This window comes from Oncorhynchus kisutch, linkage group LG3, assembly GCF_002021735.2.
Source record: "Oncorhynchus kisutch isolate 150728-3 linkage group LG3, Okis_V2, whole genome shotgun sequence".
NCBI classification, from domain to species: domain Eukaryota; kingdom Metazoa; phylum Chordata; class Actinopteri; order Salmoniformes; family Salmonidae; genus Oncorhynchus; species Oncorhynchus kisutch.
The window spans coordinates 67,699,772-67,724,887 of NC_034176.2; the positions used below are offsets into that span (position 1 = coordinate 67,699,772).

Consider the following 25,116-nt stretch of genomic DNA (forward strand, 5'->3'; position numbering starts at 1 on the left):
TTTGATTTTCAGATTCTTTTTTTCTGCGGTCAATTCACGATGAAGCATCTTTGAGGGGAACGACGAGTTGCTTGTTTTGAGTCGACGAGTCTGTGCTATCCAGTCTGAAGTCAAATGGCGAATGATTGGCGATACTCTATAGAATTTAAAGAGCAATTAACAATTAAATGTTCAAAACAACAACGCCTTCTGAGCGAGAGGGAGTTAGCTCAAGGAGGGAGACTTCTGCAGGAGCATGTCTGTATTCTCCATCACTGTGTCTCAACCGGCTCGCTCAACTTCTACACTTTCAGTGTTTCTCTTTTTTGATTCACTTCTATTTTCTTTGCATGTTTTTATGCCTTTGCACTTTAGATTTCGACCATTAGCATGATTTTATTTATCTCAGTTTTTGCAGAATAATTTTAGGTTATGTTCAATGTTTCTCAGCAATTACGTGTCACCTCTCACTCAAAATGCATAGGCAAAAAATGTACTTGAAAACAGTTACCGATCAAAGACCAACAAACCTGAGAGCTTAGAATCCTTGGTAGGCTACTTTTTAAAATGTATTTTAGGCTACTTCAGAAGAATTCATGAGGATGGTCTGTTTATGTCCAAACGGTTGTAGGCCTATATTCACATTTCAAAATAAGGCATAATATTCACACTCCAGACCAATCTACCAACAGCTTTCTATTGTCGTGTGCTTTCCAAGGTGCTGATACACATACTGTCTTGAAGAACAACATACTGTCGTTCTCAGAGTCTGTGTCTCTAGGCTGCGTTTAGACAGGCAGCCCAATTCTGATCTGTTTTTCACTTATTAGTCTTTTGGCCAATCAGATCATCTCTGAAAAAGATCTGATGTGAAAAGATCCAATGTCTAAAAAAAATCTGAATTGGTCTGTCTGTCTAAATGCAGACATATACACTTCAATATCAATCATTTCTGTATTTCCAATCAAAAAAACACTAGAATATTTTAGACATCTGTTGTATTATTTATTCTGTATACACATTCAATTCAAACAGCACAGAAGTCATGACAAGTCAGAACTCAATTACAACAACATGTTTTGTAAGACGTTTGTGTACAAATATGTGTCCCTTTCTTTATTGCAGGTATGTTCAAAACTGTCTATCTCTCTGAATAAGGATAATAATAAAAATCAGGCAATGAGACGGCTATTAATCTGACTGCTTCAATACTGTATCTAACACATTTCATGTAGAACATTCCCTGATCACTATGAACGCATGCAGATAATATTTGTAATAGGAAAAATGCAGCATTTGATGGATATACAGTAAATGGATGGAATCTTCACCAAACAATGTCTTTCTTTTCACTGTGACAGTCAAACATTAAACAACATTTGCAATACAGCCAGAGGTTGAGTCATTCACATTTATTTGCATAGAGTAGACAGTTCTATTCATAAAGTAACTAATTGCACATGACAGAGGATAGACATCCAGAGAGCTTCTCTTGTAAACAGCCCACACATTAGGGCACTGTAGTGCTTGTCTGAAGCCCAGTACACTCCAGAGTACTCTAAAGAGTACCCCCCTCCCACACACACGCACATTCACACACACGCACACACGCACCACACACACACACACCTGTCCTTAGATTAAGGTATGAACACATGTTGATCTCATCCCCTTTGATTTCACATCATACACACATTGTCTTACATTCTGCTGTAATGTTAAAACTTATGTTGAAACTATAGACTCTCAGCCGTGCAATATATCATCAGATAATCTGTTGTCCTCTGTTGTCCATTGTCCTTACAGTACATTTCTCCAAACATTGTCCTTACAGTACATTTCTCCAAACATTGTCCTTACAGTACATATCTCCAAACATTGTCCTTACAGTAAATATCTCCAAACATTGTCCTTACAGTAAATATCTCCAAACATTGTCCTTACAGTAAATATCTCCAAACATTGTCCTTACAGTACATTTCTCCAAACATTGACCTTACAGTAAATATCTCCAAACATTGTCCTTACAGTAAATATCTCCAAACATTGTCCTTACAGTAAATATCTCCAAACATTGTCCTTACAGTAAATATCTCCAAACATTGTCCTTACAGTAAATATCTCCAAACATTGTCCTTACAGTAAATATCTCCAAATATTGTCCTTACAGTAAATATCTCCAAATATTGTCCTTACAGTAAATTTCTCCAAACATTGTCCTTACAGTAAATATCTCCAAATATTGTCCTTACAGTAAATTTCTACAAGCATTGTCTGTTAACTTTAGGGGGGATTATTCAGTGCCCTCATTTCTCAGTGTTTGACTGGAGAGGATGCCAATGAGGAAGGGCCCAGGGCTCAGGCTTCAGGGCCCAGGGCTCAGGGCTGATGGAAGAGTCTTCCCCTAGAGGTTGTCAACACCTGCAGGACCTGGAGACATAGAGATCAGAAACAACATGTAAGTCACCCATGTCACATTGCTTAACACAGGAACCCAGAACACAGCGGATTGGCTAACTGTAAACAGTGACCAGTATTGTTTTAGGTCACAGTAAGATGGAGTGATGACAATGATCTTGGGCTTGACGCTTGATGGAATCTAGTTTGGAAGCAGAGAATGTGTCAGTCAGTGAATGATTGGTTAAAAAATAAATACAGTCTTCCATCTATTTCTACTGGGTTATTCAAAACACATTAACACCAGTTTCGGTACTTGGAGTACGCCAATAGAAATGTTATGAATAATAAGGACAATTGTGTTATAGTATGTGCAAAGCAATTCCAGAGTGGATAGAAGCAGAAAAGTGACAGATTTTACCAATACAAAGAATCATTGTGAATTCATGTGGGATATTAAAGTTTTCTGATAACTGTGTTTATTGCTTCATCCTTAACTGTCATCAACTTAACAACTAAGACAAATCTAGCAGCCTCTCATCAAGTTTTGAATATACACGGGGCAGTCTACCCGCACCATTACCAATTTCACCAAATTATATATAGAGAGGTTTCTGGACAATTTAATCCCACCGGGGGAGTTGGCCAGACCCTTTCTCTGTCAATTTTCACCCTCTCCCTTATTCAAGCCCCCTCTTTTTTTCTCTGCCTCCACAATGCGGGATCTCTCCCTCTTTCTTTTTTATGTTCTCTCATATATTTTTTTCTCTGCGACCCCCCCCCCCCCCCACCACCAAACCCTCAGACAGCTTATGCAAATCATCAGCCTTTTATTCTCAATACTCGTCTTCAGTCCTGAATGAGACCTCAACAAAACACACACACACACTCAGGTTCATTTAAAATGTACAAATACACATAGCCCCCAGTGTTCTCACTCAGAGTCTTTAGCGCCATTCCAGTCCATTTCGATTTGAAAGCCTCAACCTGACTGGATGAGCTCCCGGCTAGTAGGGTAGGAAGAGGCAGACAGATGAGAGGGTCCTGCTTCTACTGTCCCAGAGAGGGAGGGAGGGAGGGATGCATAGGAGAGACAGGATGGGAGAAAGATGGAGGGAGAGTGAAGGAGACAGGGAGGTAAGGAGTGAGTGATGGAGGGAGGGGGAGAGGGGAGTCTGATGAATATAAAATGTTCTCTGTGTTGCTGTGTTCCCAGGCTCTGAGCTGTGTGCTAGGGGACAGGAGGGGGACGGGAGGGGGACAAGAGGGGACCAGAGTGGGGGTACAGGGTGCCTTTGCCCAGCTGTAAGGGGGACCTAAGGGACTTCTCACACACTTTCTGACAGGCTGTCCCTTTCACCAGCACATAGCTGGGCCCGCCAGGCCTGCTACCATAACAACGCCGCAGCCCCTCTGTCATAGCAACGCCACGGAAACACCACAGAACACTGGGCTCCCCCAGCCTGCCTTGGACATGACCATGAGGGGAGAGGATGGGAGGGGGAGTTGACAAAAGTAGATGAAGAAGTACTGAATGTGAATCAGAGTCTAGACATTCCCACCGCTGTGAACTTGAACTTGACAGACAGCCTGAAATGTTCACAGGTCGTGTGAGTGATGGAAAGATAGAGAGATACAAGCAGTACAATGGAGGTGCAGACTATCTAGTGATACATTTCCTTAACCTTTTCTAAATGATCCCACAATAAATGGATACAACATGGCTGTTGAAGTGGTCATTAAAACTTGCTTGGTTGACCAATTGGTTGCCCTTATTTGGTGAATACACCATAGCCTTTAGCTAGGGCTGTTATGGACGTTGTCTTCAGACTAATGCCTGTAAGCTGAGGCAGGCCCATGTCTGGGGGTCCAGGCTGTTTATGGCTACTGGGCCGTGGGAAGAAAAGAGAAGTGAAAGGTCCCCTGTCGCCGTTACAAAGCTGAGAACAACTCTTGGTGGGATAATCGCATTTATCCCCAGATTAAGATGAGATCGCAGCTGAGGTATCCTCACAGGAGGAGAGGAGAGGGAGCGTAAAACATACAATCTTTAGACAAAGCTCAGAGCAGGGTGTGTGATTTAGTCCCTTTTATGGACAGGTTATAACATTGAATGTGATGGAAGATTACTATGCAATTGAATTGTGTTTGTCTGAACCCACCAGTCAATTGTTAATTCTGCCTGGATCATGGTGAAAAAATGTCTTGATACATTGGTTGTGTTTAGCAGGGGGATCTTGATAAAATCCACAAGGCTTCAGCAACAGTCTGTCACAGTACAATGCGGGATGTGGGAACCACAGTTCAGTGGAGGTGTAACAGAAGCATTCACAGCCATTCTATTCTTATTGTTAACCCATTCTCTAACAGCCCACTTGACCTCATGAGAAGTGGCAGAATAGAGCTACGGTAACACTCTGAAAAGAAAGAACTCATTTTATAGTCATAACCCAAGTATGATCGGTATCTTGCATTTGATTCAGATTGAGCTCCTTAGTGGGATAATACAAGGTGGTTCCAGACAGCTCCCAGACCCCTGTTCACCCTGTCTATTAATATGCCAGCTGCAGCCTCTGCCACATGGAAACACAGACAGACACACAGAGGCAGACAGTAAAGTCCCTCCCCCAACACACACACTGACTGTCCACACACATATATAAACACACAGAAGTGTTAATAAGTGCATAAAAACACACATATACTATGCATAAATACACACATGCACACGCACACACACACTTTCCCAACACGCACACACTCCCCACCACCTTACATTCTGAATGGATAAACCTGTTAACGCTCAAACATAATTTCTCTCTCATTACAACTGTTTTAAACATGATATTTAAGTGAGCTCTTCTGTGCTATCCCTCTCACATTCTCTGTCATTACTTTTGTTTACCTCTCATTCCTTAGTTCCTGCATACATTATCACCTACTTTCTTCATTGTCTGTATGCTTTGCTGTGAAATATTGTTGTCTGCCCCTTGGTAAAAACAACAACTTCTCTCCCTCCTTTCTCTCTCATTTTCCCTCTGGCTGCCTCCTTTTACAGGGTAATATATTGTGATTGCCGTTTAATCAATAGCCTGTCTGTGGTAGAAGGGGAATCAAGAATACAGTCTGCCACCCAGCTCAAATGTAACAGGACATACTCAATGCCAATTTGTTAATCCATACTTATTGGAAAATCTAACAAATGATGCTTTTTTTTAAATCCTAAGATTCTGTAAAGATATTATGTCTGGGAATTATTGAAAATTGTTCTCCCATAAACAACCATTAATATGCTGACTGTTATAGACACCAGGTAGTTGAAGCTTTTATGAGGGGCAGTAACCCCCAGCATACTCAGTGAGTTAAGATATGTTTAGGTTTTCCAACATTGTAACTATGTATTATGTTTTTAACACATGCATCTGATTATCCTTTAAGTTATTATTTTAAGAGCGCAGCATCATTTCAAAAACAGCTAATTTAGGGCTTTAAACTAATTTGATAATTTGTGCAAACACACACACACACACACACACACACACACACACACACACACACACACACACACACACACACACACACACACACACACACACACACACACACACACACACACACACACTGAGACACATTCACTAACACACACAGACATAAATACATAGAAAAACAGGGGGAGAGGGGCTGCTTTTCCAGGGGGCACTCTCATGGTTTTGGTGCTAATGCAGGCATCTGGCAGTGTCTGGTATGGAGCGTCTTTCCCACCCCATTACCCCCTGTGTCTCCTGCAGCACCCACCCACACAATGGTGGGAAAGAGGGGTGGTGGACCTCCGTCAAGAGCTCTCCTCACAAAGCAGTCATTGTGGAGGGGAGCCAGGAGCAGAATGATAATGTGGACTCCATCTACTGTTTACCAACAGGCAGACTAGCTACAGACAGACAGCTGCAGTACACAGTGCATTACACCGACCTGCAGCCCTGCAGCCTGGGCTCAGAGATCACAGCGCACCGTTGCTCTCTGCTCTCCCTTGTGCCAGGGGCTAAAAGTAACATTTAACAGGAATCTGTATGGTTATTTTGTATGTGGGTGAGTGTGTGTGTGTGTGTGTGTCTTTCTGTTCACGCGTGCATTTCAGACTTCCGTGTCTATGGGCACCCTACAATGTGGCATTAGTCACATTGCGGAAAGATAGCATTGTCCCATACTCTTATAGAACACATTTAAATCCAGCCAGTTCCCCTGTGACACAAGTCAATATTAGATGTCCATCCATGTCTGAGGACATCGGGAGATGATGTGGAAACTGGCCACCAGGGGCAACACTGAGTGCTTTTACCATCAAGTAGGTTTGGGTTTGCTAGGGCGGATGGGCTTAACGTTGCATGTTCTAATCCAGCGATAGAAAGTTGTTTTTGAGATTTTTGTTTTAAACCGATCCCAAACCTTAAACCTTACCTTAACCATACAGAGTTAACGCCTAACCTTAAGATTTTGGAGTTAATGCCTAAACTTAACCTTAAACACTTTGAAATTTGACTTTTGGAATAACTTTGAAATGTGACATTTGAGAAACATGGATGAACGTCTAATTCTGACGTGAGACTGTGAGAGCTAGTTGTTCAAATCAACGTGTTTTGGTTCACACAGCCAATGTCTAATTAAAACGTGCATATACTTGGCACATGTGCATGCAGAATGCAACATCACCAGTCATTACAGTAAAAACATCTGCCTTAAACTGATGCTGTCCTAGGTGCTGAATTAGATTGCAATGCTACTGCATTCACTGACAAACCACTGATTACATACTGTACCAGTGGCTCCCACCACATCACCACCAAATAATTCACTGTGTCCAACGTTAACAATCAGGGTTGAAGACAATGGGGAGATATGCATGTAGACTTCTGTAACAGCAATAGTCTTCTTCATTAACTGGAAACTAGGCCATATGAAATCAATCCACCCAATGAAAACAAAGAGATCAGTCATGTTTACAGATTTCATAACCTTTAAACCTGTCAACCAGGAGGACTATAGACAGAGCATTCTCTATATCGCCCCCCAATTAGTAGTAAGAATCATCCAAATACAAGCCCACGGTCTCTGAGTAAATGGGACATGAAGCATCAGGATCAATATACGTCTATTTTAGTCCCACAGTCAGTATGAAACGGAACAGACTTTTTATCTGCGTTCATGTGTTGAAAGTAGAATATACAGTAAATGAGAATGTTATGACAGATATATGGTGGAAAAGGATCACTGTAAGAACTTTCTCTCACATGAATGCAAAATGACTCACATCTGTGCTCTGCGTAGAATAGTTGCTATGGCACCTAATCCACATAGTGGAAATGATTAATTAATTAATACAAGGCAGATGTGATAGCATTTGAACACAGGAATAGACTTAACAAAGCATATTCAATGTCATAGGCATTTACCTTGGACACACACACACACACACACACACACACACACACACACACACACACTTATCATCATATTTACATAAAATGCTATTAATTATAAGATTCCCTACAATTGATCGTAGGTTTAATTTACACATTGTGTGTAGAGCTAGTCCTTTGCTTCATCCATTAAGCTTTTTTATGTCGGCCCATCCCTGTATTCTACGCAGTGACACATCTGAGATGGAGGCCTTGAAAATATGCAAATCAGGTATGAGGAGGCCCCTCCCCCCTATGGAGAGACTGCTAGTCTAATTAAAGCTTGCTTGGGCATTAAAGGCACAGTTACCCTTTGTGGTATTAAAGGCATAGCGGATTTCCTTCATCATATTAAAGGCACATTTTTTTCTTTGTTATGTTAAAGCTACAGTAGTCTTTGATAGTACTAAAATACATAGTGGTTATTCATTTATCATCCCATGTACTGTACATGATGATGAATATATGCAAGTATGGGTAGGGTAGGCTAGGCTAGCGTAGATCTTTCATCCAATTCATGTAAGATGTATAATCACTCAACAAGCATTGTGATTTTATTTTTGTTTGTGCAAACAATTAAGCATACATTTTTTGGAATACAAATAAATGTTTCTCCAAATGAATGCTATTTCCCTACATGATTTAGTGGGGTATTATCCCTTAATCAAAATCTCATAGAAACATAATATACCATATGATGTCAGGTGGAATGTGTCTATAGGCCTGTTTTTTGTAATTAAATGAAATCATAATTTAACAATTTACATTATATTTACCATATAGGAGGCATTAGGCTGTATGTATTATAAGTCACTCTCTCTTTGTATCTGGTGTGGTTTTGTTTGGCTGCCATAAAGGTTTCATAAAAAGATACCCTACTGTAAGGGATGATCTACACTGGCTTTTACATTTCATTAGTTACCATAAAGGGACTTCAGGATTTAGGGGATATTCGGTTAAACTGGATATTTTTACATTTGGCAAAAATTAATCCCACATTTTCCACTTTGCTGTCGCATGTCTCGTGCAGCTAAACCCCACGTGCATACAAGGCTGCAGCGCGCGACTCTAATGTGCTGCTGTTCCTTTAAAGACGGCTCTGCTTTCTCTCCTCGTTTCTATGCAATTATGTTAATATGCAGAGCTTGTCTGGTGCTCTTCATTAACGGCTGCAGTTGCATCATTGTTTCCTTTATTTGTCATCTCTGTAAAGCCAATGATTCAGTAACAGGCTATATTTTGGTGTTTTCTTCCTCACAAATATGTTGTCTTTAATAGTGATGGATGAAGTAGGCCGTATGTAAAGCCGTTTTATACATATTTGCGTTTATTTGTGGGTTTTCTATTGCAACAAATGATCCTATCTCAAGGTCGTGATTTGCATCCGGTTTGTGTTGGACATCGGTTTCTAAATAGGCAGACAAGGTCCTACCTTCAGTGAGTATGCGAATCATTTCTTGTTCAGAAGAATATGATTATTTATTTTCGATATAAAATATTTTCAGTACATTGTGAGATTAAATACATTTGATATTGCCATGCAGTCTCTGTAATATTAGACTGTGAAATTCCGTTTTATACTAACGTTATATCAACCACATAACCTACATTAGGTAGCCTACCTTTTTTCCATTTATCATGCCATATTCATATTCCTAGCTTGTTAACATAATTGTCCAGCTAATTGTCTCAACGTGTAATTTCTAAATTGCATAGCAACAGCAGTATGTGCAGTGAAAGCAATGACCTGCTCTGATCATTATAATCATTTCATCCTGTACTGTGACCAAGAGACATATTTTTAGTTCAAGTCGAGGTGCCTATAAGGTCAACTTCAATACCTATGTCCTCTCAAACTATTATAGAAACATCTTGAATGTATCTAAATATTTTCTGTAGAAATACATTTGCCATGTTACATTGACTGATAATTTAAAGCTATGAAAAATCATACTCCAATTCTACTCTTCACCATAAGCCAGATGATAATATAAACAGAACATGTTGTACAGTACACCATCCAACATGACTGGTAGGCCTGGCCTACTGTACTGTAAATGGTGTTTCCCTCTCTATGATAAACACACAGATACAACCATAGTTGCTGTTGTCTTATTTTGTGAATATGCACGTTTTTCATGACAGATGAAAATCAAATAAAAAGTGCTGATAATAAGGATATATAAATTGTAGTTCATCTCTGTTATACATAAAGACAACATCTGAAATGACTGAAACTAATTTGGGCTAAATTAGTCACCCCCTGTGCACATTTGTCCTTTTTGAATGGTTTATAGCTTAATATCAAATAGCCAAAGTGACCAAGAGTGGAAGTAAACAATGAGGTAAAATGATGGAAAATGAAAAAGGCCTCGTATTTTGTAATTCCATGTGCAACGTAAGCAATATCCACATCTTTGATATTACAATATATACAGGAATAAATGTGGCTCTAAGACATGTGGCAGGGTGCATATGAATGTGCATATTATGGACAATAGTTGTGAAACATAGAAGATGTATGTAGGTAGGAGACACATTATAGTATGAGGCATGAATGCATACACGATAGATGTATCATGAGTGAGAGAAGTTGTAGGCTAAGTATTAGAAAACAGTGGGTTTAGATGTGAGACACATATGTAAGTTGTATGTATGAGACAAACAGCGGTTTGAGACGTGAGGGTTGATTGTAGGTTTGAGACTGATTGAAGGTGTCATGACTAAAGAGTGTGCTAGCTCTGCTCTGTGGCTGAAGGCCACAAGGGCATCATCATCATCTCACATGACCAGATTTATGTAACCTGAGAGTGCAAGGATTGTGTGTGTGTGCCGTGTGAATGTGCGTGTGTGTGTGAGAGAAAGATACATGTTCAAAATTAGGATTAGTTAAGAGATAAATATTTATTCATATAGAAATACGTGTATTTAATGTGGTGTATTGTTTTAAAAAACTGATTGTCTGTTGCAATGTGTGATGAATGCATATTACAATCAAAAAATCATACAAGGCTATTGTCAGTTTGTTAATGCAATGCCTCGTTAACATCTAAACAGTAATGGATGGGGCTGCTTTTTCTCTAGCCTACAAGCGTTAATTTATCTAATATATCCTAAGCCCTGCCACACTCGTTAGCCAGTTCAGACTGGAGAGGGTAAGATAAGAGAGCTGACAGAGGCTAGCCTACTGATGAGGGGAGTGATGGATAAAAGCCTGATAGAACTAATGGTGCTGCCAGCCCTACCTCATGCCAACACAGCCATTTTAGGAGCAGCAGCAAGACTCTCCATCAAGATGGCTTCCGTAGCTCAGCCCCAGTCAGTCACACAGAGTCCTCTGGCTGCCTGCGAGGGGGGCCGCTCTAACTGGCAGCTCCTTTGTCCCCGTTGGCACAGGGTGGAGGCATCTCGCCCGTCCTTTTCTCCAGGGGCACAGATGGCACCAAAGGCTTCCGGTGATGGAGATTTAAGGGAAGAGGGACAAGGGGGTTGGCCTTTTTCTTCCCCTCCTGCTTTCTCCTTTTTTGTGACGACTGTGCCACTTTTCCCTTGCTCAATCCAGACCTGGTGTGAATGGCTGGCAGTCACTGTGGAGGAAATAAAGCACAAAACAGACCCCCTTTTATCACTGCCATGGCAACTACCACATAATCTGTCTTTAGGGAAATAAAAGGACAGAATAACTGTAATTCCTTTGTATCTGACAGTCACACCACTACAAGGTACTAGACTCTGGGTGAAGCGTTTTATAGTAATCTTAATAGAGTGAAGAATTAAAACAGTCTGGTTATTTGACACAAGCAATGGTGTACAGTAGGCTGTATGGCATATATTGTACTGGCTTTGTGCTACCCATAGTGGCTGCAATGTTGCTTTAGTGTGTATGTGAGCCTGCTGTCGTTTCAGAACCGTGGGAGGGGGTCAGTGTATTAGAGACAATAGAGAATGAGCCGCTCTCAACATCGTTAATTAATTAAAGGGGTTGCCAGCTCGTCAGAGAGTGGTTAGATGCCGGGGAGAAAAAAGATTACCTGCCAGCCACCCTACATCTTGCCAGCACAAAATGCTTTGTTGTGGTGCGTTGTCCCGTTTAGCAGATGGTCTAATGTAAAGAGTGTACTTGTTCATCAATAGTTATTTATTTCACAAAAAGATTCATGATTAAATTAATGTAAAAGAGACTCATAATACTAATTTCTATTTTAGCGTTCTAATCTATGCCTTCATGAATAAAAGGAGGAAATATAGTTTCAGGCTGTAAAATGTACTGAGAATAGCAATCTGCTTGCTACTGTGTCAGGTCAAATGAATTTAGAGTCCATAAAGGAGGTTATTCTATTATTAGCCTATAAAAGCAGAGAATGAGAGTGAGAGATGGAGACTATAGTTCCTCCATCTTTAGGGAGAATGCATTTTTGAAGATCAGTGAGGAACGTGGGTGGCGGGTCGGAAAACAAAACCCAGATGAGATGAAACAGGCAGACAGCCTCTTTGTAAACAGAATGGATTCAGAGGAAAGAAGTGGCTGAAGCAGATGCTGAAGTTTCAGCGTTTTTCCTCCTTTACTCCTCCTCTGCTCTTTCCTCCTTTCTGTAGTACAAAGCTGAAGGCAGCAGAGTCAGAACCTGACGACTACAGGGAGCCAGCTCAGATCTGGGTCATGCTGCCACCAGCACAAACCAGAAACATACTGGAGCTTTTACACATCTTCATCTCCACCAAGGCTCCCATGGAGGCATAGAGAAACCTGAAGCCAAGAGGCACGGAGCTGCATCCTAGCACCTGTCATTCACACCCCATTTGGTTCATGTTCATGTTCTGTTTTCAACCTCTCTCTCATATTCTCTCCTCTCATCATGCCTCTCTATATCTGCCATTAGCTGTTACTCTACCATATAATATGCACATGTACTGTATACCTTACTTACCATTTAGTAGACAGTTTGTGCTGTTCATACTGCAGAGTTTGTGGGTGTATCTCAGGCAGCCACTGCAGTGACAAGGGCACTGGATCAACCTTTGACAATAACAAAGACATTTCCAAATACAATACAATGCAATAGTGCAAAAAACTAAAATACTAAACGTATCCATTAAAACAATATGCTTGAATTCTCATCACTAACATTCAGCAACAATTAATTTGATCATTGTCGGGTAATAGAATAGTCATGCCAAGGGTTCTTCTACAACAGGCAAAGGACACGTTTATATGGATTAGGCCTAGAGAAGAATAGAGTGGTGAGATAGGTGTGGTTGAATTAGATAATGTCTCCATTCTTCTTTGTTGGGACTTGTATGGATCAGAGCCTGCATTACAGTTATTGATGAGGAGATTCAGATAGGCAGGTTGGAGGAGGTCGACACGAGGCTTTTGTTTTGAGGATAGTAGAGGTACAATCAGAATGCAGTTAGTGAATAAAGGTGAAGGAACAATACATAATAATTGATGGATATTTTAAGCATAAATTGAGATTGATCAGAATACGAAATGTTCAAATCAAGTGAGTTAATAGTAGTTGTTAATTTCCATCATCAACAACTAGCCTACTCTCAGTGTTAAAAGACCCGAGGAGGATATCGGCCTACACTTGGATAATGTAAAACTCACAATAGACATCAAGAGGACGCGGTTTTGGTTAAGGACGATATTATCAGAGTAGCGACTGGTAGGCCCTATGTCACTGGGTTGACCAGTGGAAATTCTAAATTGTCTAGTGACACACTAGAATGGAGAGATCCGGCCAGTCGTGGGAAAAGCTCGCTCGGACGTTTCACAAATCCAGCGTATAGCCTCCTTTACTGAATCAAACCAATTAGCCAGGAGCGCGCTCCAGCCATTGAGCGCCACTGTAGGCTCTGAGAGGAGTTGTTGGTTGAATGAAAATGCATTCCCGGATTTGGTTCTCCAAGAGAAGCTATAGAAGTTGCCTTTTGAGGGATAGCTATAGCACCGTGAAGGGCCAGGCAGAAAGTCCAAATTGAGACACTTGAATAATTTATGCCGATTAGGTGTGCGCACAATGCGTAAAGGTATTGTGAGACTCACATGGGAGGTATAATGCATTTAAATCTAGAAAAACCATGAATATCTTAAGTGTTCTTCCTTTCAAGAAAACACAACTCCATGTGAGAACACAACTGAAAGTATGCGTTTATGTAATGACATGGATCGCTTGACTTAATATCGACTGAAATATCGACTGACATAGCTCATCTTAATCAGGACCGTCTTTTTCATAGGCGTTGGCCTATAGTATGCCTAAATACGTCATAAAGGCTAATATCGGCCATATTCTGGAAAATCAAAACGTTTCCACCTGAGACAAGAATGATATCAATATGAGCCACAAATCTTAATCCATCTGATTAAATAGGCCTACATGTGTTTGCGTGTGCGTAAACCTGATTTATGCAGTGAGAACTATAAGGAATACTGGTCAACTACGGATACTTTGATGCGACAAAGCTTTATTCATATTCATGCCCGAATATCAATTGTTACAGTTCACTCATAGGACTGGATAAAGTTATCTATTCCTCTGACCGGAATAAAGGCTTTTTCTGAAGTATTTTTCGTTTTAGAATATGTTTTCGGCAAAATCACTCTAGATGCCTTGCGTGAGGGAATAAATAAATGTATAAAGAGTATTCTTGCTCTAAGTATACTAAACAAAAGTGGCAAATATACACTTCAATTCACAACATGATTTTGAATCCATTGTGGAACATGTTGACTTATCATTTAAAGGCATGCTATAAAGATGACCCTACTTATATTTTGAGAATATATTCTCTAAATGAAATAAGAAAAAGCATTCATTTCGGGTTGTATCAGGTTTTGAGGAATTCAGAAGTGTTTCAACAGATGTTTATAATAAATGATTAGGGAAAATTGTTATAACTTACCAGAAAGGCAATGAGGTATTGGCCTGTAATTGCATATCAATTATGTTATTTTGTGTCTTTACTCCTAGACACCATTTATTCCTGTCCGAGTCGCAGGTTTGGAGGACATTCCTACATTCGGTTAGCTAGCTTTATGACGGCCGAGTAACACTCATACAGCTAGATAACCAAAGATAGCAACCGACTCCTCCTCGTACATACTGCCAGAGTATCGTATGGGTTCCACCTAACATGAAAAATAAACATTTTGTTAATGCAATAACTAGCCTAATAATGATATTTGCTACTACCAATTGGTATCCATAAATCTGCCCCCTTCCCAAAATAAGATAATAATAATAAATAGGCCTACATCAATAGAAATATATCTTATTATTAGTTGATGTGCAGGCCATGGGGTCGATGAATAAGACTCCGTGAAAGGTTTTAATCTGTCTCCATCTCTAACTACTCTCGCTGATATAGACCCATGCATGATGACATCGCTAGCATATAGGCCTACAGGGCTACAAGCCTGGCCTGGACGTGCAACCAGCTTCCCGCCTTTTGTGAAAGATCCTTATATTCTGCATAACTTAAATCATCGTCATATTAAATCCTAAATCACTTTAGAGTAAATCGATCAATAGACTCTCAACCAGTGGAGGACTTGGCTAACATTTAAATGTTCTATTTATAGACCTATAGCTCTGCTCCCATACAACATCACCATCTTCACCACTTAGCATTCCACTCCCACTACATATCTTATGACAATAATGAGGATCAATTCATGTAAAAACGCATCGATTTGACATCGTATTTGCAGGCAGTATATTATAGGCTTAGTGACTTTTCCAGAAAAGTAGCCTGTGTCTATTATGGTAAGGACTGCATGGCACTATGTGATCACTATAATGAAATTATTTGTATTATTATTAATGTGATATTATTATTGGAATCCTTAGTCTATAGGCTATTTATATCTGGATATAATTTAGTTTCTTTCCCCTCCTGGAAAAATGTATCTATTTCAAAGGATCATAGAGGACACCCACAATAACACACATGTAGGCTCTTCATTCACTAATTCATTCATTTCTCACAAGAGAGTGCAAAAAAAAATAGCTAAATCATGACATCAAGATGAAAGCGTGTAGGCCTGTAGACCATCATTATTTTACCGGCTTTAGTATTGTAGCTAGTCTATCTATAATGAGCCTTCTGCACATGTTTAAAGACAGACTAACCTCGTGATGAACCCACGTTTCCCTTTATCAGTGCGTCTGACGTCATAGCTTTTAATTGAAAAAGTCACGAATAATAGTGTGCTTGTAAGCCATTTCCAAATCATTTTGATTTAACACATCAATAATTTAACACAACGCAATGTTGTTTGTTATTAATATAATGTAACAATGAAAAGATTTACAGAAATGTATACCACTGTATTGCTATTTTAGAGAATAGCCAAAATAATTGCAAAATCTATGTACATTTCTTTGTATGTGAAAAGGTGTGGGTGACATTACACATCCTAATGTATGGATGAGGATATTCCTACAAAGCAGTTAGGTTACCGGGCTATAGGCTACATTTGAAACTGCTCAATTTCATCACACCGACTATTTTACTAAATGAATGTAGAAAATAATCTAACCAATATACCATATAAATTAAACCCCTAGCAGTATCTGCACGACCAAAAGGACTGCGTTTATTTCACAAATAGGCCTATACATGTCATAGAGGCTATACAGGGCGATGTAGATCTATCCGCTCTTTCGACTATATAGGCCTAGGCTACAGTTGATCAGATCAAACACAGGTTAATTTGTCCCATAATTAGACAACTTTATGTAGACTAGATCAATTCAAACTCCTTAACACTGTATATATATATATATATATATATAATAGATGGTCAGAATTGATGGCTGCGATATGATTAACAAAGATGAGTGTCTGCAGCTAGCGGTATGTTATTAATCCTGAAATAAACTCACATCGACGTCTATTGAATAAGGAATCCTTACTTTTCAATGCGAGGAAATTTGTCCTGGTTCTTTTGCCATCCAATGGAGGGCTGCGTATCCGCGTGGCAGTCAACAGTAAGGGTTCCGGTAAAGGATGAGAAGCATATGGCTAGCATATAGAATAGGTTTTACCGAAGAAATTAAATCAGATTATTCACCTATGAAGAGAGGACATGTGTCTGTACAGAAAACGATAAATGCTTCTCATCCCAAATTCGCCGTTCGAAGCAGGCGGAGGCATACGGTTTCTAAAAGGCGCTGTCGATGCTCAAACCTCTGTTTTGGAAAGATCCATGTCGAATTGGTGGTTTATTTCCGAGGTTGTGAGATCCCTTAACCATTATTTCACTTGTCTCTCGTGAATGGCATAAGAGATGGTATCTCTCTACGGATTATAAATCAAAGCGCGGTCCTCCCGTGGCCCGTTAGTTTATCCATTGTAGCTCTCCTCCGTGCCGCCGTTGCTCTCACTACCCTGAGAGCATAGAGTTTTTTCTCTAAATGCTTCTTCCTCTGACAGTTCTCTTCTGCAGTGACGTCACTCCAGCAGCAAACGGCCGAGTGACCAATCACAGACAGGCTAGAGGGGACGTGTGTGTGTGTGTGTGTGTGTGTGTGTGTGTGTGTGTGTGTGTGTGTGTGTGTGTGTGTGTGTGTGTGTGTGTGTGTGTGTGTGTGTGTGTGTGTGCGCGCGCGAGCGGGTGTGTGTCTGGTACAAGAGTGAGTATGCACGTGTGAGTTAAGCATGCTTTGCGCGTATGCCATTATGTGAGAAAGCGCTTTTTCTATTTATTTTTAGGCTATAGGCTACTTGAGATAATATTACCGCCTGGTTATTACACTATATAAGAAAAATATCGAAAGATTACCCCAAACTTAGGGCAACGGGTAGGCTACAATTTGTTTGCATGGGCTTTAAGTACGTTTGGTGACTTTTACGCAGGTTTATACCTCTGTGTGTGTGTGTGTGTGTGTGTGTGCTTTATGCAAAATTAGGTAACAGAAATTGCTAAACACCTCTTATAGAAGCAAGCATTATGACAATGTTATTACAACACTATTATTTGTGTTTATTAGATGCATTTCCCCCCATTAACTCTATATGAATGTTATTGGATGACGACATACTGAGCTAGGCCTAGTATTGCACAATCCACCTTCGGGTTTTGGTGTGGCAGATTTAAATTAAGCTAATTCGGATGAAATATGGTGCTAGAATAGGCCTATCACCGAAGGAGAGAGAGAGGGAATCTATTGAAACTGGATTTTGCCTTGTAGTTCTGTACTTTGTGGTAGATGTGCCCAGTAAAGATGCTGTGTAGCTTTTCATAATACATTAACAATACGTCTGTTAATGTCATTTCTATGTCTTTATCATATTTATTTGGCTATATTATCCTAGTTTTTATTATGGCATTTGTTTTCTCCCACCGTTTTGGCAAACTGTCCAGGTGGGCTATGGGTTAGTGCGTGCTATGTGATGAGACGTAATCAATGCAGCTTGCTATATCTTCATTTATCAGCTGAGTTATTTAGACCTGCAGTTTACACTTTTAGCATGAGCATTTTCTTCTCGCTAATCACCCCTTTTTACCTTCAGTGCTTGGCACTCTCCATGTTTCATGTTTGAAAGCAGATATTCTACACCACAAAGATCCAGTCCAGCAGTGTATGTAGGCTACTTTAATCCAATAGGCAATGCCAATAGAGAAAATATAAATACTTTATGGAGGGTAAACGATGTGTTATGCTTCATGAAATGTCGTGATCTAATTTCTCTAAACTATCAAACCGATTGAAGTTTCAATTAAGTTTGCAATATCACAACCAACAAATCAATTTTAAAGTAACTCAAAAAGCTATTTGGACTATGTTTGTGGGTATACAATTTTCCCCAGGCTTGGAAGACGAAATTCTTGAACTTATCTCTGATCTCCTCTCTCCGTTTGCTCCGTTTGGCCCCAGTCGGACAGGGAAGTAGAGAAAATAATATGCAGAGATACTGTAAAAGGTGTACTTTTTTAAATGTACCATTTATGTACCATGTATGTACCATGTTGGATGGTGTACCAAACAAAGCTAAGGCATGATTATACAGCTCTCAGGGATGAAGCACCTTGTAAGAAAATGATCCTGATCATCATGTTTTAAATAGAAATACATTTATTTACGAGACAATGGAAATACGGCATAAACATATAAACACAGGTATCTTTTGGTTATCACTACGGCAACAGCTTCCACGAACGACACAATATTTACATCTTACAGTTATTAAGAAAATAAGCAAAAGGAATAAAACAACAATATGTACATAACAACTGCCAAGTGGTACAGTATTTGCAATTTCAGTACAGTACGTTATTTTTTAAAGGCTCCTTGAGGTAGGTATAATAACTGGACAGCCTTGACTGTGCCCTTTGTCTAATGCAAAAAAAACAAAAATGTTACTGAAGGCATTGTAGTTTTTATTTTTGGTAAAATCATATGGTTACACTAGTGTGAAGCAGATTGTCTTTACTTGGCTATTTACTCAATTAGATCACACACACACACACACACACACACACACACACACACACACACACACACACACACACACACACACACACACACACACACACACACACACACACACACACACACACACACACACATATGGAATTTCGAATGGATGAAATGCATGTCTATTAGCCCATGTGTGTATCATATTCATTAATCGATCATAGACTTATGTCATGGACTATTGTCACGAGGGACTTTGAGGGCTTGATGGCTCAGGCAGTGACAGAACACGTCACTAACGCGGAGAGAGCAGGTCAGTTCTTGACCTCTAAACCCTGGGTTTTGTTATAACAAAGTGGTGCTTTCCTTGAGAGTCCGGCCTCTCCATGTAGAGAGGGTCAGTTAAGGTTAGATTAATTGCTCGTGTCTATATAGACTGATGTATTACTAGCTTGTTAACCAATTGTCCGAGCCATTGTCAGATAAACGATTTAACAATGCATTATCTAAATAAAATATATGATGTGATGTTACCCAGGTCAGCCTAAAAATCCATAGCCTATATTCACACATACATTAACCAGCTGGATCTTCAAATCAAATTGATGAAATATGTCCCAAATAGTAGGTTTTTCAATCCGTAAATCGATGACATCGAACAATCCTGAGGTGCGTATAGGCTTTGACCGTGGGTTATTTTAATCTTAATTTTATGTCACTGACCCATGGATTGACCGTAATCTGATAAAAGAGGATAGGGCCTATAAGAAATCCATGAATTGGTTTGAACAATGGTCCAACTGACTTGGGTTATACCGACATCTAGCGCTCAGTTGATGTTTTTCATTCCTCGTGTTATCATACTGTAAAGTCAATGGGATATGCTCTAGGCATAACCTCTATAATGTTTGTAATCGAAAAATGCAATATAGAAGTTTACTTGGGCAATTAAGATAATTTTGTAAATATTAAGCCTATTTCAATTTGTTTCAGCATTGTAATATAGGATTGCGAATTGTTTGTGTCAGATGCTTTGTAAATATATCAGAAATGATGGTAGTAAATCAACAAAATTATGGTCGAGACACAAACATCCTAATCTTTAATAGATCGTTTATATTTTATATTTCTCCCCCAATGCATATTCTCATATTCTAAAAAAGTTTAGAAACTACAATCGATATTCTATAAGATATTTTTTCTAATATGCCAATATAATACACACTAAACTTAGGAATTAGATTCACTGCACAAAGAGTCCTTGTTTTCTTAGAAGTCAAATGCAATATTTTCCATGTTTGGTGCAGACAAGACCGTAAAATGATTTGTATAGTCCTAAAGTAGCTTTGTTGTGGCAGTTGGTTAACAAATGAATGAAAGTGAACTATACATTTCAACACTGTTCAATATGTAACTTTAGAATTAAAGTTGTGTTCTAACAAATGGCAGTGCACAGTTTCAGAGATCTAGAATTATTGAGATTTTTAACATGATTATTAAATTATAATAAAATGTTTAATGTGTTTAAATTTGTTTGGATTATTACATGTCTCCTTATAATAAACAATTATATGTTGACATATTGTCGAGACACGCAATTTCCAAACATGTGTGTGAGTCAGTTGTTATACGTTGATAAATTAGGCCAACAACACTGTAACCCGGCCACATGTGCGTGCGTGTGTGTGTGTGTGTGAGAGAGAGAGATTTCTTAAGAAAAAAATGGCTCATCAGTTTAAAGCAAAAATAAAATATTACCTTACAATTGATGTCGTTACAATTTTCAGTAGGTTGAAACCTAAGGAAACTTTATATTTTGCACTCGGTTCTCACTAACGTTACGCGCGCCCCAAATTAGACACAGTATATGACTGCTAAAGATTAATTTCCATAAGTAGAGTAACATTGGATACATCATTCATTGATTTAGTTCATGCATACACCATTGTCATGTGTGCAAAATAGGACATAATCTATTCTTTGAGTGTCCGTATGGAATAATTTTGGGAAGGAAGCCGCACCACCAGTTTCCACCCGCCACAGTGCATGATGGGATGGGATGGAATCCACCACAAACCTCCCTGAGCAGGTAGGTTACAGGCACAATTTAACGATTTAGGCCACATGGCCTTGAAGAAATACATTCACTATTACTGTGAATAGGCCTAGGCCTATTAATAAAGACAAAAATACAATATTTTCGTAAAAAGTTTTAGGAAGTCCAAACGAGAATTTGCTCCTTGAATAGGCTATGGGCCATTCGTTGTACATCTGAAATGACTGCAGTGAGTTGGGTTTATGATGGAAATATGACGGAAATCCTATTAGAAAGTTAGACAAAACGATCACAATTTACTTACCCCCCTCGAGTCACTTAGTTCCGCTAGGGCACGTCATCAACTCCAGAGATAGAAAGGCTACAAAGTTTTCCGTTTGGAATTTAGGTGATTTTACTCCTGGAAGGAGATGAGCAAAACTATTCCAGTCCTTTGCCGCCGTCTAGTGTATGAATCCATAAAGTAAAACAATTCAAATTTCAGGCTATTTGACACTAAGAGTCAATAATGAATAACAAACACTCTTCGATGAAACAAATGGGGTTGAAAAACAATTGATCAACAAATGGTTTTTACAAACTTATGTTTGCATACAACACTTAATATGCATGTTGTAATATGCATACAACATTTAATGACCATCATCAAATTAGGAAAAGGGCAGATGTAGCCTAGCCAGCGCAGGCTGGATTGCAAATGTTCATAAATACGTGTGGGTCTTTTGCCCATTTATTAGCAGCACATATTAAAACAGCAAGAATTCCATACTGTCAGATGTAATTGCCATCTGCCATATCATAGTTACAAAGGGTTAACACTTGAGCAGGAAACATATGCTCTCCTATACCTACACATCCCTAATTACTGGTCACCTGTGTGTCTATATAGGCCTACATGTGACCATGACCCGTGACCCAACATAGTGAATATATACATATACTCTACTGTAGGACTAGTCTAGAAAGGAAGTGGAATATACAAAGACAGACAAACTATAGACAGTACAACACAACAACTATATAAGTAGGTCAACTTTGCTCTTATAGCAGACATGGTTAACAAATCCATGTCCTTTTGTCGCTGTGTCTGAATTGCAACACTTTCCACACTGCGACTCTCAGAGAACTGCTCAGCTACATGCAGGAATGTGGGGCGAGCACCATTATCTTACATCAGATTGCACTACGGCCGTCTGCAACAAGCGTTTTTCATTAAAAAAAATAATTCTTACAGATATTTCAAGATAGTGTCATGAATATTATTTAAAGTCAGACCTCCTGAAAAGCTTGTTCACATAAGCAGAATCCACCTGTTCACTCCTGTCTCAGGACATAGCAGAGGGCCATGGAGTTGACCCCAGTCTGTCAACCTGTAATTACAGCTCAGCTACCAGGAAGAGGTGCTCTTTAGGCTTGTCTGGAGAATGCTAAAAGACAGCATGTCAGTCGGTAAGCCTACAAGACAACAATATGTATTTTGCAGGTGCACAAATGTGTAAAAACCTAGTTTATGAACATCCAGTCAACTTGACACAATTGTGGGAAGCATCACCATATTCTTATCGGCAGACTCAGGAGCCTCGGTTTTTCGGATGACTGCCTTGCCTGGTTCACCAATTACTTTGCAGACAGAGTTCAGTGCGTCAAATCGGAGGACATGCTGTCTGGTCCTCTGGCAGTCTCTATGGGGGTGGCACAGGGTTCAATTCTCGGGCCGACTCTTTTCTCTGTGTATATCAATGATGTTGCTCTTGCTGCGGGCGATTCCCTGATCCACCTCTACGCAGACGACACCATTCTATATACCTTCGGCCCGTCTTTGGACACTGTGCTATCTAACCTCCAAACAAGCTTCAATGCCATACAACACTCCTTCCGTGGCCTCCAACTGCTCTTAAACGCTAGTAAAACCAAATGCATGCTTTTCAACCGGTCGCTGCCTGCACCCGCATGCCCGACTAGCATCACCACCCTGGATGGTTCCGACCTAGAATATGTGGACGTCTATAAGTACCTAGGTGTCTGGCTAGACTGCAAACTCTCCTTCCAGACTCATATCAAACATCTCCAATCGAAAATCAAATCAAGAGTCGGCTTTCTATTCCGCAACAAAGCCTCCTTCACTCAGGCCGCCAAGCTTACCCTAGTAAAACTGACTATCCTACCGATCCTCGACTTCGGCGATGTCATCTACAAAATGGCTTCCAACACTCTACTCAGCAAACTGGATGCAGTCTATCACAGTGCCATCCGTTTCGTCACTAAAGCACCTTATACCACCCACCACTGCGACTTGTATGCTCTAGTCGGCCCTCGCTACATATTCGTCGCCAGACCCACTGGCTCCAGGTCATCTACAAGTCCATGCTAGGTAAAGCTCCGCCTTATCTCAGCACACTGGTCACGATGGCAACACCCATCCGTAGCTCGCGCTCCAGCAGGTGTATCTCACTGATCATCCCTAAAGCCAACACCTCATTTGGCCGCCTTTCGTTCCAGTACTCTGCTGCCTGTGACTGGAACGAATTGCAAAAATCGCTGAAGTTGGAGACTTTTATCTCCCTCACCAACTTCAAACATCAGCTATCTGAGCGGCTAACCGATCGCTGCAGCTGTACATAGTCTATTGGTAAATAGCCCACCCTTTCTCACCTACCTCATCCCCATACTGTTTTTATTTATTTACTTTTCTGCTCTTTTGCACACCAATATCTCTACCTGTACATGACCATCTGATCATTCATCACTCCAGTGTTAATCTGCAAAATTGTAATTATTTGCCTACCTCCTCATGCCTTTTGCACACATTGTATATAGACTCCCCCTTTGGTTTCTACTGTGTTATTGACTTGTTAATTGTTTACTCCATGTGTAACTCTTTGTTGTCTGCTCACACTGCTATGCTTTATCTTGGCCAGGTCGCAGTTGCAAATGAGAACTTGTTCTCAACTAGCCTACCTGGTTAAATAAAGGTGAAATAAAAAAATAAAAAAATAAAAAAATAAATAAATTGGAGTCAACATGGGCCAGCATCACTATGGAACCCTTCAACACCTTGTAGAGTCAATTCCCTGACAAATTGAGGATGTTCTGATGGCAAAAGGGGGTGTAACTCAATATTAGGAAGATGTTCCTAAAGTTTTGTACATTCTGTGTATAACTAGGCATAAAGTTCTGAGAGACAGAAAACACATTTTTAATGAAGACTTCAATAACCCCTTGCCCCGGGTATTTTTCTCTATGGGTGGTTCTGGGTTCAGACTGCAGACTCTGGGGTGTCAGCTGATGTTGATGGAGAGACAGTGGGACAGCAAGTTGTAGACACAAAGCACCAGATTCTGCTGATGGAGAACCAAAGGCTGGTCCAAGCCCTACTCTGTCTGTAGTAGGATGTCCCTTGGGGGCATCCACAGAGCCACAAGCGTGCCCAAAAAGGGATGTGAAGCCACCAGAGTGGCTGAAAGACTATATTACGTGAAGAGAAAACATACTGCTGGGGAACATACCCAGCAAAAAGAGACTGTACCTAAGTTAATGTTCATACTGTGTGATTTAATGCTTTCATACTGTTTCAGGATGGGAAGTAGCATGTTAGAGAATAATACTGGTTTCCAAATTGCATTTCAGTTATGCTTCAGTGGTTATGCATGTTGAGTTCTTGTTCATGTCCCTTGTGTAACGGCGTTCTTCGTTTGTTGAAAGAGAGTCGGACCGAAATGCAGCGTGGTGGTTACTCATGTCTTTAATGAAGGAAAAATGACGATACATGAAAATAACTAATAAATACGAAAACAACAAATGG

General features: G+C 39.9%; 1 long non-coding RNA gene across 1 annotated transcript; it reads right to left on the bottom strand.

Moving 5' to 3' along the window:
- Positions 1 to 960: 960 nt before the first annotated feature.
- On the bottom strand, positions 961 to 17,238 carry LOC109873059 (uncharacterized). The gene is made up of 5 exons (XR_004206684.1): positions 16,754 to 17,238; positions 14,739 to 14,964; positions 12,758 to 12,846; positions 11,075 to 11,416; positions 961 to 2,409 (listed from the first exon to the last, which is right to left on the bottom strand). It is a non-coding gene; the product is annotated as an uncharacterized LOC109873059 (long non-coding RNA).
- Between the last annotated feature and the right edge of the window lie 7,878 nt (positions 17,239 to 25,116).